At 38.7% G+C, this 16,851-nt stretch overlaps 1 protein-coding gene across 1 annotated transcript in view; it reads right to left on the reverse strand.

The window, feature by feature from the left end:
• DST (dystonin) overlaps window positions 1-16,851 on the reverse strand; it is a 230,190-nt gene that overhangs the window by 195,247 nt on the left and 18,092 nt on the right. The gene's annotated exons all lie outside the window — the stretch shown is intronic.

Consider the following 16,851-nt stretch of genomic DNA (forward strand, 5'->3'; position numbering starts at 1 on the left):
GTGATTGCTGTCTTCTCACTGTCCACTCATCTTCATGAGCACTATCATCCTTTGTGAAGCCCTCACTAATCTTCCCAACCTTCATTTTTCTTTCTGTTCCCTCAACTCTTTACACTCCTGGGCCTGTGCTAGTCACTTTGGTCTTTAGAATAATCATATACTTCCCTGCCCTATTAATTCACTGTTTAATGTGCAGGCACATCTTGCTTCTCACAACTGGCTAACTCTAAGTCAGCAAGAACCATGTATTAATAAACTTTTGTAGTTTATCCTTCTGCTGAGACCAAGAGTGACATAGAATTAGCAGACACTCAATAAATTATCTTGTGGCAAGTTGGTAAATAGCTTGGTTAATTAGTAATTTGAATAATAAATGAAAGACTAAAATAAGCACTTGTTTATATCTTCACAAGCATCATATGTGCATGCCTGTGTACACGCACACTTGTGCAAGCTCATGTGCACACACACACACACACATTCTCATAGAGCAGACTTGAACTCTTTCTAATTTGTGAGACTTGCAGGTTACACTAAATCACACAGATACTTTAAAGCTATCTCTGTCTATATAAGACAGAGAAAGAGAAAGACTTCCCAAACACTCCTTGTATAAATAGCGGCAAAATGTGGTAGTTGGAAAATTAACACAAAGCCAAAAGCTAGTCAGGAAATATTCATCTCAAAAGCAAAGCATTAAAAGAATGCAAAAACAAATGTGGAAACTATAAAGCTCAGAAAGAGTGGTATCCACCCTCAAAATCATTAAGAACCCGCTTATCACTTTCTAAGGCTGACTCTCAACAATGTCCACAGACATTCTGGTTTCCTCAGAATAGTCATTTGGGAACTGCAGAATGAGTGGGAGGTCTCAGAGATCATGGGGAAGGCCTGAAATGCAACTTACTTTGAATACCACTTTTTAAGCTGTTAACATGAAAAACTCTTAATCTTAGGAAGGTAAACAACAATCTGTAGTCTTCTTTTTATCCGATGAGAAAGCCGACCTCCAAAGAAATCTACTTAAGTTTTACAGCACTTTGAAAGTGTTCAGAACCTTGAAATATAGCTGCCATGACCTACCTACCTATTTTCCAGGAAATTATTAGGAGATTCGTTAATGTTTTTCTTATGCACCAACATGATTACTTAAAAGTGATCCTACATTTATTATTGGAACAATAAATCTACTAACAACAATAGAGGTAAATGACATACCTCTAATAACATTTTTACTCCTGTAGAAGCATTTTAAAGAATCTGCCAACTTCAAGATTATTAAACAGGTGGACTTAAGTCTAGACAATAACAAATATCTAAAGTTCAAAAAACTGTTTTGCTTCCATAAAGTTCACACATTTTGAAGAAATAAAAACCAGCCTTTCTGGGTTCGCCAAATCTCCCAACAAGAATGGGCACGTTGTTATACGAACCCTGCCATTAGCAAGAAAGTAAACAGTGAGTAATCCCAGTGGGAATGAATAAAGTCATTGAAGAACCAAGTTTTTGACTAAGAGAATAAAACATAAAACTTCCTTCAGAATGACATAGTCATTTCAGCACAAAGGCAGCTATATAATTCACTGAGTTTGAATAAGTCACCTCTTTTATCATGATATTTAACACTTTAATGGAACAAAAAACGAAGTGGCATTCCTCTATTAAAAGATTGCAGTAGACAAAATTAATTAAGCAAGAAGCAAAAAAGGAAAACAAATTGTAAAACCAAAATCCTATCCCTCCCCGAGCTCATCTCCTAACTATCGGTCATTTTCAGTCTTCCACGCTGCCTTTTCTGTAGTTGTCTGGAGCTTCCAGAAGAGGCTTGTGCTGTGACCTATCTATCTTCCTTCTTTACAGGCTCACTGGGATCATATAACCTTTTAAAACTTTAGCTATTTTCCACCTACAGGTTTGTATTTTCAGTCCAAAGGTTTCATTTCAGCTTAAGATATCCTTTTTGTGGAACTCTAATAGGAAATTGTGTTTCCATCTTCGGTATGACAAACCCAAGTCTACACTATATTGTAAACAGGTACGAGGCAGTAACTGTGTTCCTATATTGCATTAATTTTTTCTAATTTCCCTATTTTCTGCAAACCTTTCAAAGTCGTATAATGTAATACTCTGCCACTGAAAATAATATATATTGGTCTTTTACGGGAAAAGGGCCATTCTAACTCTTGTGTTACTATTCTGGGATAATGTAATCTTTTCTGAATGACTCAATCTTCATAGAAAGCACTTTTTAAAAACATGCATTTTTATCCTCCTTTTTTTCCACAAATGATTAAAAACAGCTTACAAAGAAAACACAAAAAAAGCCCACAAATTAGGGACACTTTGGTTGCTCAGTCAGGTAAGCATCTGACTCAGATCACAATCTCACAGTTCATGAGTTCTGAGCCCACCACTGGGCTCTCCACTGTCAGCCCAGAGCCTGCTTTGGATCCTCTGTCCCCCTCTCTCTGCCACTCCCCCACTCGTGCTCTCTCTCCATCTCTCAAAAATAAATAAACATAAAACAAATTTTTAAAGAAGAAGATAACTACAAATTATATATGTGGGTATAAAATCAAGATGAGACTGTAAGATGAAACTGAAAGTAAAGCCAAAAGTGCAAACCACTTATATGCATGTTTAGTGCCCTTAGTTTGTTTAAAAAATATAGGACCAAAAGGTATCAAAGTGGCTATTGTCATAATAGAAAATAATTTTGGATGAAAGTAATGTTTATCTTTTATACAACATCCATGTTAAAAGAGCATTCTCTCTAGGCAAAAAAGATATACAATAGGCTACACACACACACACACACACACACGTATGGGCATTTACACATGTATATGTATATGGGCATTTACACACACACACACACACACACACACTCACATATATAGACAGACATATATTTTATATACATTATCACCCACATTAACAGATAGCCAAACTAACAGAACATTATAACTATATTAAGATATTTTTTGGTACAGACACCCCAAAGTAACTTTCTGGTCCTCATATACTTTATTAATATTTTAGCTCACATGAGAATGAGATAGGATTCTGAGAGAAAATTTGACTTTTGCAGTGCTACAAATGGGTGAAATTAGCACAAGAAACTACCTAAAACTTCCATATTACATCATGCCAAACACTGAAATGCTCAACTACAAGGAACATGAAACCAAGTCAGAATACTCAGACTTAGAAATGACCACTGGAACATCCTTGAAGGAACAGTGATAAAAGTTAGTTAAGAGAAGAGAGCATTTCTGCAGCCACAAGGTTAACAAATTCCAAGCCAAAAAGGTGATAATGGCTGAAAGGCCATTTAGTATTAGGAGTCAGAATCCAAGTCTATCTAATATTAGTAGGTCAGAATCCAAATCAGGATGCTTTTTCAAAGTATGCAAGATATACTTAAATTCATAGGGTTTATTGGGTTGTGCTGGCTCTCACTCGGCATTCAATCATTATTTATTGTGTGGGTACAGATGCAAGTTTTGGCTACCCAGGATCTGAACCCTCTTAAGAAATGTTCCCTTTTAGGAATCACGACAGAAAGAGACGAGCATAGTCCATTTCCCAAAATAAAAACACATTGGGTTTTCTCTCTCTTTCCTTTGCTCAAGAACTGTCCACTGCATACTCCACCCCCTACATGACACGACCTGATCAACTTGGATTCTTCCTGGAAGTCTTTCTTTCTTACAGGATGTTTTTCTATGTTCCTGGATGCTGTCTACTATCCACATGTGTGTATGTGCCACAATTCGTTCTAACTCTGCACTTGTCTGTCTCTCACAATGGACAGCAGGCTTCCTGAAGGCAGGGCCTGTGTTTTAGCCAAGTTTGTATCTTCAATATCCAGCATGATGCTCGGCACATGAATGTTTGAAAAATGAATAAATTATAAAGAAGTGAGTAAGCTTTGAGGACTGGAAGGTACCGTTTGGTACCTCGTTCAAATTCCTGAAGATATTCTCCATCCTAGGTTTGTTCCTTTTCTTTTTGTTAATTTTTACAGAAAAAGCTACCGTCCATAGCTTCCAATCAGTATTTCAAACCCTTATCAAAAGCCACATGGAACAGGACATAATGGCATAGCTTCTCCATAAACTAAACAAACACACATCTTTTTGAGGTTTCCTAAAGGCTTTCTCTGCTAAAAACAATCTGGAAAACAGGTATACAGTGAAAGCAACAAGCAAGGGATAAATTACAAAGTTTCAAAAAGTATAATTATCATCCTGAGTTTACAAATGAAAAAACTTAAGCTTAAAGAGACTGAGTAACTTGAAGAACCCAAGGGGACAATGCAGTCAGGATGTGAACCCAAGCATGCCAAAGCCTGAGCAATTTGCTGCACTGTGCTGGCATTATCAACTGAAAACTAATTAAATCACAACATCCAATATGAAGCTGAAAAATCAAGATAAAGAAAATACAGAAGAATTTATGCTTCTCCTGGAGGGGAAAGTGATAATGATGATGGTAATACAAGAAACACAAGAAGAGGGGCGCCTGGGTGGCTTAGTCGGTTAAGCGTCCGACTTTCGCTTAGGTCATGATCTCGTGGTTCATGGGTTCGAGCCCCGCGTCGGGCTCTGTGCTGACTGCCAGCTCAGAGCCTGGAGCCTGTTTCAGTCTGTGTCTCCCTCTCTCTCTGCCCCTCCCCTGCTCACGCTGTCTCTCTCTCGCTCTCTCTCTCATAGAAATAAATAAAACATTAAAAAAAAGAAAAAAAAAAAAAGAAACACAAGAAGAGTGTGTCAATGTGTGTACTGGCATATTCAAAAAAATAAATTATATGAAATAAGATGTAATTCCAGATTGTCACCCAGACAGCACTCATCAGTATATACCTATAACAATATTTTCCACACTTGGAATGGTGTTAGGGCCTTACTCCAGACTGACAGAATATAGAGAAAGGCCTGGTCATCTGTATTTTAACAAGGTTCTCCCCTTCTCCCAGGTGATTCTTATCAGGCAAGTTTGGGAACTAAATCATCTTAAAATTCTTCTTGCCTCTAATATATTTTTCATTTTCTTTCAAAATCACCCATATCTGCATTGGCAAAAAAAAATCCACAATACTATCAGATAACTACGGAACAAGATAAACACAATGCAGACACAAACACAAACATGCCTGCTGCCTTAGACTCTTGGTAGGAGACAGCAAACCTTTTCCCTCTCTTCCAGTGTTGATTTTTATTGTTTAAATAAACAAGGGGAAAAGAGTATGTTTAGGACTGGGGGACTGGGGTGGAATCACATTTCATATTAGCCCAACTCTGGAATATACTGTAAAATGATGAAGCTGGAGAAGACAGCATTTGATGACAGACTGTTTCATCGAAGTCAAAACCACTTAAATAAGCTTTGTGAGATGATATATCTGATCATCTGAAAGGACACTGAGCAACAATTTTCTTTCTCACACACACACAAAACAGAAAGTAGAATGGTTACTGCCAGCGTTTAAGGGGTGGGAGAAGAGTTCTGGAGATGGATGGTGGTGCTGGTTTAGCAACAATCTGTTAACATACCAAATGGTAAATGTTATGTATATTTCACCACAGTTTTTCAAACTTTAAAAAATTCTTAAAGGACCATTTTTACATATTTGAACAAAAAGGCTCTACCGAGATAGAAAGAAGTGACGGGGATGTGACTCAGGTGTCCTGTGATTTAGTCCTAACTTGTTCTCTCACTGTGAACATGCATCTAGAAACCCGTGTCTCGGGTTTCTCATCTCTCCTACAAAAAATGAAAATCAAGAATTAGAGAAAATCAGGAATGACAAGAATCATCTAGAATTTCAGGGAGTGTCTTGAGATGTGTGGGGGGGTGGAAGAAAGACATTTGGAGCTGCTACAGCCATAAGGTCTGAAGAAGTCAATTGATTTGCCCAACATCTCAAGAGAAGATTCATTTGAAAGTACCTTTGAAACTAAGTATATACTGCAATATATACAGGTTATTAAAAAGCACCCACTGGCATGTGACCAATGTAATGAAAATGTCAGAGAAGGCCTAAAATGGCACTTTGGTAATGTTAATGCTAAATAATTCTTCCCAGTCAACAAACTAGCAAGTTCATTCATTCACTTAATATTTAATAAACAGCTACAATGTGCTAGGCAGTGAGGCACTAAGAATATAGGCACTGTGTATAGGGAGAGCTCAGAGCTCCAAAGGAAGTTCAGGAGTAAACCAGGAGAAAGCCTGATTGGAAAGAGCACCCTGAGCACCCTGAGCACCAAGGGAGAGGGGGAAAAGCCTGCACGTGTTTAGGCCTGGAGGGCATGTGAGAACAAGGAGACCACTGCCTGTGAGGGGAGCCAACAGCAGATGGACACATGGTGAGAGATGCCTGGATGGATGCAGGGGCCCGGATGATGCAGAATCTCTTTTTTTACCTAATGTTTATTTTTGAGAGAGAGAGAGTGCGTGCGAGAGTACGTGCACAGGGGAAGGGGCAGAGAGAGGGGGAGACAGAAGATCCAGAGCAGGCTCTGAGCTGTCAGCACAGAGCCCAACGCAGGGCTCCAGCTCATGAACCATGAGATCAGGACCTGAGCTGAAGTCTGATGCTTAATTGACCAAACCACCCAGGAGCCCCAAATCTCATGAACTTCTTAAAGGATTTTGCATATTTTTCTAAGAACTAATGCAGTGAAATGCATTAAGGAGGATGACGGGACTAAATGATCAGATCTGAAGTTAGATGCAAAAGAAATCTCAAGGGGTGGAAGTATTCCCACAGAAGCCAGGTAGGGAACCATAGTGACTACAAAAGAATGTGGCAGCAGTGGAGAGAAGCGGACAGGGCAGGAGATATGTCAAAGGTCAGATCCACAGAAGTTAGGGGTGTAGGCATGGATGGGAGTCAACAGAAAGATAAAAGACAGTCAACAGGCAACCCCGAAAAACTCCAACATATACTGGCCTTGTGGCTGAGTCTAGAAATGGAACTGAGCAGGAAGGGCCCAAGAAACAGGAGGCAAACCAGGGCAGTGTGGAGCCATAAAAGCCAAAGAAAAAAGAGTAGTATTTCAAGAAGAAAAGGGGGCGCCTGGGTGGCTTAGTCGGTTAAGCGTCCGACTTTCACTTAGGTCATGATCTCGCGGTTCGTGGGTTCAAGCCCCGTGTCGGGCTCTGTGCTGACTGCCAGCTCAGAGCCTGGAGCCTATTTCAGAGTCTGTGTCTCCCTCTCTCTCTGACCCTCCCCTGCTCACGCTGTCTCTCTCTCTCTCTCCTAGAAATAAATAAAAATCTTAAAAAAAAAAAAAAAAAGAAGAAGAAGAAGAAGAAAAGAATGGCCAGTAGGGTCAAATACAAAGAAGAGAAATGAGGCCTGAAAATCATCCACTGGATTTAGCCACATGGAAGTCATTCACGACCCTAGAAAAGTTTTGGTGGATTATGGCGCCAGAGGCCAGTAAAGAGGGAGGTGAGGAATAAATATGGAGAGAAGAAATGAAAATGGAGGGTACAGATAACTCTTTTGATAAGTCTGGACTTTAAGAAAGGAATGATGTAAGGCAGTAGGTGGGAAAAAAGCATGAAGTGAAGAGAGAAATTTGTTTGCTGTCTTATTAGCAGAGACTTTGGAATGCTTAAAATTCAAGGAGAAACATCTGTTGAGAGAGAAAAGTTTGGTGTAATGAGAAAGAAGGTTTCTGAGGCAATGGCACAGATGGGATCCAGAGCACAGGAGGAGGGTTATAGGCCTTGGAGAAGTAGAGAGAGGAATTCCTCTGTCAAATAGGAGCAAAGACAGGCTAGGATGGATGCAAACGAAGGTAGGTCTGTATCTTTGGTAGCAAAGAGAAAGACGTTTCACTTGCTGGCGTCAATATTCTCTAAGAGCAAGGCTGCGGATCATCAGCTGACAGTAAGGAGGAAAAGGCAGTATGAGGGACAGAAGGGTGAATTAACACAGATAGGAAAAGACTGCTGATTAGAACCAGTTGAAGCTGGTAACCATGAAGTCACACTGAAACCGATCATCTGTAGTATGACTTTAGCTGCTGCGCTTCACTGATTGAGTACATGCACAGACAAAGCAGGTAGCTGAGCACGTACAGGCTCAGGCTTTGCTAGAAAACTAGTATGTACTCACAGCATGCAAAGAACTGAAAGGGATTATGTGGAAATGAAAAAAACAAAACAAAAAAAGGTCCATTTACCTAGGAATCGGTCTTAAAACAATGTCTGTACTCTAGAGCATGACACACCCACTCGATGCACCTACTCACACACAGATGCATGAAGCCACATGTGTCACTCAACATTTGTTCTTCGATAGATCACACAGTGACAATATGCATTCAATATGCCTCACTTATCCAATGGCAGTTCAGCAGTTACCATAACAAATTCCCGTAGATGACTGTTTGGATTAAATCACGTTCAGGCTAAGCACGTTCTTACTGTTCTTATTGGTGCAAAAAGTATCTCACCTCAACCCCCGCCCCTCAGTAGAAAAAAAAAAAAAAAAAAAGCCGTAAAATGTTCTTTGCCTCTCCCCTACAAATAAATATGAACATGCAAGAGACCCACCCACAGTTTCGTAAGTGGGTATAGATATTTCTTTATGCTCATATTTGGGCATGTATTGTAGAAAGAAACAAAGCCATGAAGGTAATTTTCCCTTTTGACAGAACTAGATGCCTCAATTTATTTCAAATTTTCTTCCTATTTTTTTCTACAAAATGACTTTCTACCAACAAGACAGAAAGCAGAGAATGAAAAACACTATGATTTACAGCAGACTTTGTTAGTACTTTAATACTGGAATCTACCATTGGGAATTAAAAGATACCTAAGGAGTTACAAGTCTTAATTCACAAAGAACAATTAACCCCATAGCAGCTTCATACACTTTAACAAATCCTGAGAATAGTATTGATTTTGATAGAAAAGTAATTCCTTCAATACCTATATTTAAATGAACTTAAGTAAACCTTACTCACTAGGGGATAAAAATGCCCCCAAAAGGGGGATAAGTAAACTTAATTTTTACTCTGATAGAAAATATTAAACCACTTCTTATCACAAAATAACATAGGAATATGAATCTGCAAATGAGTAAAAAAAAAAAAAAGACGTACTGCAACAAAACAGATCGACCTATCAAAGAAAAATAGATGGATAGAAGATATGTCAGCTACTCTTGCAACGTAAGAGAAATCTTAGCGTTAGAGAAAGGAAAGAGAATGCCGAAGGGAGCCAGGATAAAGGAAGCATAGGTCAGGTTTCAAAGTAAGGGGAGTATTTCAGCAAAGCCCAGCTTCTCTTGCACTTTACGGTCACATGCCCTATTATTAGTGGGTGGGTAGCAGGAAGGGAAGGAATCTGACATTTATTACATACTTCCTACATCTCTGGCATTGTAGCACACAATCTCTCATATGTTACCTCTAATCAGCCACCACTGCTGGCATGCTAACTTCTTAAATGATCACATAGCTCTGAAACTTCCCAACTTATTTGGTCTTCTTTCCCCTAAACTCTTAATACATACATGTTTAGACTAATAGCTTGCACACCAGAGGGAAATATAAGCCTTCAATTTCAGCTCTGGCACATACCTTAAAAGCTGGAAAAAAAAAACACCTATGAATAAAAGGGAAAATTAAAAAAGAATAGGAGGCACCTGGCTGGCTCAGTCGGCAGAGTCTCTGACTCTTGATTTCGGCTCAGGTCATGATCTCATGGTTCATGAGTTCTAGCCCTGTGTCAGGCTCTATGCTGCCGGGATTCTCTCTGTCCTTCTCTCTCTGTCCCATCCCCACTTGTGCGCACTTGCACGCTCGTGCTGTCTCTCAAAGTGAATAAAGAAACTTTAAAAAAAGCATAGAAAAAAATGAATGCAGTTTAGATCTGCTAGGATGCCAATTAACAAATAATAGAATACTTCTTTCTTAAAGGCATCTCTTTTCTTAAATGCAACTCTTCTGGCAGACAACTCAGGTATTGGTCTTACCATTTTATTTTTTATTTTTTTAAAATATTTTTATTTATTTCTAGGAGAGAGAGAGATAGCATGAGCGGGGGAGGGTCAGAGAGAGAGGGAGGCACAGACTCTGAAATAGGCTCCAGGCTCTGAGCTGGCAGTCAGCACAGAGCCCGATGCGGGGCTTGAACCCACGAACCGCGAGATCATGACCTAAGCGAAAGTCGGATGCTTAACCGACTAAGCCACCCAGGCGCCCCTGGTCTTACCATTTTAAATGTATTACCCTTCGACCTAGAAAGTCTACTTCTTGGAACTTGTCAAACACATTCACACATCTGCACAAAGATACATACAAAGTCCAATACAACACTTTTTAATAGTGAAAAATGTGAAGTCCATCAATACAATACTATTAAATAAATTATGATACATCCATACATCAGAACACTGTGCAGCATTTTAAAAGGATAAGGTAAACCCACTTCTGCTGATATGGAAAGACATCCAAAATAAATTAAGGAGAAAGAAAAATGTGAAATAACATATTTGCCATTCTCTTAACTGTGCTTTAGAAAAGATTATAATAATGTTCAAGATTAGGTGCTGATGTAAATTATACCTCAACAAAGCTGACCCTCCTCTCTCCCCCCTCAAAAACAGGTGTTTGTATATGCCCAGAACATTTCTATGCATACACTTTTATTCTATTTGAATATTTTACTATGTTAATGTATTACATTTCCTGCTAGTTGCTATTTTTTTATATAAAAGTCACAGATGCAAGTAAAAGTAGGGTTGTGGCAGGAAATATCTATAGGAAAACCTGCTCTAAAATTTACCAGACTTTCACGGTGAGCTCTCAGAATCAACTGTGTTGAGTTTATTTGGTAAGGTAAATAAGCAATTTGATTTTGCCTCACAACTGAAATACTTGTGACTTTTCCAATAATTATACCCTTTAGGACTCTGTTTCTCTGCCTAGCCTATGGCCACACACACACCAGAGCCCATACTTGTGCGTATGCACACACACATACACACCCTCAGATTTCTGGGTTCTGCAGCCTAAGGACAGGCCTGGCTCTGAAGGAAAAAAAAAAAAAATCATCTCAACACTAATCCAATATCCTATGGGAACATTTCAAACCCAAAAGGGCCTCTTCCCAGTATTAAACCAGTCCAATCCAGTTTAGCTTGTAAGGTGTGACTGAATCCAAGCATGTGGCTGAATCACAAGCCTCCAGGTCAGACTATTAAACAAGATGATTCTGACCACAGCCTTACAGTCTAATCTTCCAATTACAGCATCTTTAAACACTTAATGTAATGAAATAAGATGGTCCCAATTAAGTTCTAATTCAAAATGCAAAAAATAAACAAAATCATTGCTATCCAACTGCACACTCAGACAAGTGGAAAGCTTCAGGCTACCTAATTAGAAAATATTTAAATGGCGTGCTCCTGAATACAAACTATCCTAAGAAAGTATTTGAGTCCTATTTGGGTAATGTTTGTAAAACATGCTTGTGAAAAGAATGCCAGGGGCCTCAAAAGGAAATTCAAATGAGTGAAGGGCATAAATTAAAAAACAAGACTAGGACAAACAGACGAGTAAGTAGAAATAATCTCTCTGCAAAGCACAGCACCCCCCTACTTAACATATCCGTACCTTTCCATCCTACCACCTTGGGTTTTCACCTGGCTCTACCGCACATGTTGCTCTGTTCTTTCTAGCCTGTGGGCGCACATTCATGTCCGTGCCTGCTCAGGCAGACATATTTTCACAGTGAGTGCTGCTGTTTGGGAACTTGGCTTTCATCAATGTTCTAGGGCAGTTATCTGCCTGCAGTGACTGATAAAGTAGGACAAGTCAGGGGTTGAATTTCAAGCTAGAAGTCAGAGCTTTATTTTTCTCAAGAAGAAAAAAATCAATTTTACTGTGATAATTGGGCACCTCTTTTTTTTTTTTTAACTTTTTATTTATTTCTGAGAGAGACAGCATGAGAAGGGGAGGGTCAGAGAGAGAGGGAGCTACAGAACCTGAAACAGGCTCCAGGCTCTGAGCTAGCTGTCAGCACAGAGCCCGACACGGGGCTCGAACCCATGAACCATGAGATCATGACCTGAGTCTAAGGTGGCTGCCCAACCAACTGAGCCACCCAGGCACCCCTGGGCACACTCTTAAATAAGAGCACAGAAAAATCAGCTTAACGGTCTGTTTGTAACACCTACTATGAATAATGTGTGCTACTGATGGGAATTTTAGTCCTTTGTATCCACACTCTACAGGAGTGATGAGTCTACTGGAGTTTAGAATCCCAGTGGCTGCTGATTCTCGGTTAATTCTACTTCTCTTGCTATTAAGCTACTTACTCACCAAATGCTTTTGTGACATCCTTTTGATCTAAGTCCATCAAATCCAGTCTTCCTTGTTATTCTTTTGAATGAAAACCAAGGTTAGGGGCAATAGTGAGGCTTATTTACTTAAGATCTCTTACCAGTTGTGGTTTTCAGTGAAAAGATTTTGATATGCTTTCAAGAAAATTTACACTATACAAACAAAACAAGCCAAACAAGTAAAGATAGATGGTAGTTTTATTATTTGAATTCTTTCCATTGAAAACTGAACATAACAGACGTTCCTAGAAGGAATTAGGAACAGAATTTCCTAAAATAGAAAACCATAATGTATGTACCATTAACTTATAATTTATTTTATTTTTAATTGATGGATAGTTGACATACAATGTTATATTAGTTTCAGGCATACAACATAGTGATTCCACAATTCTATATGTTATACTATGCTCACAATGATAAGCAATAAGCACAGTTACCATCTGAATCACTGACCTATTTAAATAGAACCTATAGAGCTATCCTTTGGGATCTATTCCACTAAATCATATTACTTATTCATTCTTATTAGCCATTGCATAATCCAGGCTCTTCACCTTCTTGGGGATAATATGACATATCCCAAACTACAGAACAGTTCATTTGTGGTTTTGCTCTCACTTATGCTAAGTGTTTTAATGTTCTCTTATTAGCTACAATTTTCCTCACTACATAATGGGTTGGGCTAATACTATTTTCATGGATGGGTAATTCTAAGTTCTGCAACTGATGTTGTCCCTCACTAATTTCTTATAAGGGACAAAGATCTTAGTTGGGATTTATATATATACTATTCATGTAGTCATTTATTAAACTTATCAAGAATTCTCATGTATCTTTGCTGAATATCATTAGTTTTCAACAGTGCCCTAGCACAGCTGCTCAGGTCAACAGTTTCATTTCTTTATATCTAGTTTGTCTGCAGAGTATTAGGACAAGTAGTTACACAGAAGCATATGAGGACTGAAGACTCCTGAGCTGTCACCTCCATTATTTATAAGGTATGTCATGCTGAGTACATTAGTTTCCCTTTTAAGCCCCAGTTTCTTCAGTAATTTAATAATTTGATCATTTAAGACACAGAAAAAAATGGAAATAGTGTCATCTATTGCACAGAACTGTGACCATTTAAAAAAATTTTTTTTAATGTTTTATTTATTTCTGAGAGAGAGAGAGAGAGAGAGAGGCAGCATGAGAAGGGAAGAGTCAGAGAAGAGAGGGAGACAAAGAATCCAAAGCAGGTTCCAGGCTCTGAGCTAGCTGTCAGCACAGAGCCCGACACAGGGATCGAACCCACAAACCATGAGATCATGACTTGAGCTGAAGTCACACGTTTAACTGACTGAGCCACTCAGGCGCCCCCTGTGACCATTTTTAAAGCTACCATATAGATAAATAGCTAACACAGAAATTGATACATGGTCAACAGTGCACACATATTTCTTGGGTGGCTTCTATGTGATAGTTACTTTCTTTTTAATTTCAGGGATGGTTTTTTTTATTGTGTAACATGTATCAATTACTTTAACTATAAAAGTTTCTCTTTATTTTTATTTCATGTTAGTCAAGTACTGATCCAGAATTAACAAACATTTTCTACACTTCAAAAGTCATATTCTCCATGGGAGCACTAATAAAAATATACTAGACAATCCAAAGTAATGTACTTGATTACGTTTTGACAGTTGACAGCACTACAAAATCTGAAGGATGCTATTATTCTGTCCCCATTTCAGATCAATATTTCTAAATCTTCAGGAGATATGTACACAAAAATCTGACCAGATTATTTACTACAAATAATACTGGTTTACTTTTAAGTGACAAATAGGGAGCATAGGGAGCGCATGGGTGGCTCAGTCAGTTAAGCATCCGACTCTTAATTTTGGCTCAGGTCATGATCTCATGGTGCATGAGATTGAGCCCCACGTGTGAAGCCTGCTTGGGATTATCTCTCTCTGTGTGTCTCTCTGCCCCTCACCCACTCATACTAGCTCTCTCAAAAATAAGTAAATAAAACCTTAAAAAATAGTTGAAATGACAAATAGCATCCATTTTCCTTGCAATCTACAGAGAAATCTTTTATATTCTCTCTAGGGCATGCAAACTTGCTGTGTGAGCAGCACCACATCCCTCCTTCCGTCCACTCCAGGAATCTCAAAGGTTCTTTCCTGCTAAGCCCTCACTGCCTCTTAAGGTCCTTTTCAACTGAGTACTCCGCACAGTGAGACTTGGTATTTAGTAGAAACCAAACCCATGTACCACCTCAGATCATTTTTATTACATAAGTCAAACGAAACTCACATATTAAAAATAAATGCTTTTTATCTAGAAATAGACCTCTCAAACCCAATTAAGTGGATATGTTTCCACAGCAAGTCCAAAAACATCATAAAATTTAGGGGAATAATAATCAAATAAAGACAACTATAAATTAGACACTACTCTCTAATGTGACTATTGCTGCCCGATATCCAAAAATCTGCTTATAGTGATTTTTCAACTGTTTATAACTTTCTCTTTCCCCTTTAGATTATTTCAAGGCATTCAACAGTGAAAACTATGTGTAGTTCAACCCCATACTTTTAATTCTTACACATGCTAGGAGAGAAGTACTCGATTACTTTTTAAGTAAAAGGAAAAGCCTAAGGACTTTTAAGCTAAAACTATAGTTCTACATATGAAAAGTTTCTTCCAGTGAAAAAGGCCACAGTAGTATTTTATAAGACACATGATGATGAACTTAAGCAACAAAGAAATCTTGTGAGTACTTAACCCTGATACTCAGTATTTTTACCATGAATTCTAACAAGGGAAAATAAAGCCAAATAGGAAATCAAAGTTCAAAGTTAAAATGAAAAAAATTTTTTTGTTTATTTATTTATTTTGAGAGGGAGATGCACATATACATGTTTGAGAGCAGGGGAGGGGAAGAAAGAGGAAGGGAGGGAGGGAGGGAGGGAGAGGGAGAGAATCTCAAGCAGGCCCCAAACCACCAGGGTGGAGCCGGATATGGGGCCAATCCCATGAACCATGAGATCATGACCTGAGCCCAAATCAGGAATCAGATGCTTAACCAAATGAGCCATCCAGATGCCCCTCATTTTTTAAAAGATTTTAAGTAATCTCTATACCCAACATGGGGCTTGAACTCACAACCCCAAGATCAAAAGTCACATGTTCCACTGAGTGAGCCAGTCAGGTGCTCCAGTAAAGCTAAATAATTTTCTAAAATGATCACTCTGCCAAATTAAAAGTTCACAGCAAATAAGGGACACCTGGGTGGCTCAGTCAGTTAAGCGTCTGACTTCGGCTCAGGTCATGATCTCATGGTTCATGGGTTCAAGCCCCACATCGGGCTCTGTGGGGACAGCTAGCTCAGAGCCTGGAGGCTGTTTCAGATTCTGTATCTCCCTCTTTCTCTTACCCTCCCCTGTTCACACTGTCTCTCTCTCTCTCAGAAATAAATAAAACATTAAAAAAAAAATTTTTTTAAGTTCAAAACAAATAATATTCACATGATTCAAATTCTCTCCTAAAGTACTCAGAGCTCTATAATATTAAACTTCCCTAGGAAATTTCAGCATTTCTGACACATACATAGGAGAAAAATGCACAGCATTTATATACTAATTCATACTTAAACTCTTTCACAAGTATTGAAGAGGCAATGTCTGGAGACCACTGTTTTTATTTTTTATTATTTAAAAAAAATTTTTTTAAATGTTTGATTTATTTCTGAGAGAGAGAGACAGCATGAGCAAGGGAGGGTCAGAAAGAGAGGGAGATTCAGAATCTGAAACAGGCTCCAGGCTCTGAGCTGGCTGTCAGCACAGAGCCCGATGCTGGGCTCGAATCCAGGAACTGTGAGATCAAGGCCTGAGCCAAAGTCAGATGCTTAATGGACTGAGCCACCCAGGCGCCCCTGGAGACCATTGTTTTTAAAGTCAGTATTTTAGAATAATAGCTGACTTTTAAATGCTTCGCCTCTACTTAAAACACTTCAAAGAGACAAGAGAACACACTGAAAGGTGCATCATGACATAAATCCTTCAGGCATAACAATACATATATTTTTTAGTTAAGAGCCAAGATCTTATCATCCCAGATATAAAATGTGTCCAATTATGCAGTCTTCTGATGGCCTCATGGGTTAAGTCACATAAGAAGTGCAGTGTGATGACTGAAACGTCTGTATCCACTAAACCCTCTTGGCACTGTGTTACTCAAGGAGATCTGGTATTTTATTTTCAACAAGTGTAGGTGAGTTGATTCTGATTTTTCTTATTAATCAGGCAATTATACCTACCTCTACTGAAATGTCATTCCATTAAGAAGGCAGACTTGTACCGTGTTATAAAGTGGCTCTGTGTGTGGGTTCGTGGGAGATTCATTATAGTTTTAATGATGTTACAATTTCCAAAATAAAAAAGAGGGAAAGAGAAAAAGGTCTCTCCCCTTTTTAAAAAAAGAGGGAA

The sequence above is a fragment of the Hyaena hyaena genome, unplaced genomic scaffold, assembly GCF_003009895.1.
Source record: "Hyaena hyaena isolate Hyena2069 unplaced genomic scaffold, ASM300989v1 scaffold_242, whole genome shotgun sequence".
Taxonomy (NCBI): domain Eukaryota; kingdom Metazoa; phylum Chordata; class Mammalia; order Carnivora; family Hyaenidae; genus Hyaena; species Hyaena hyaena.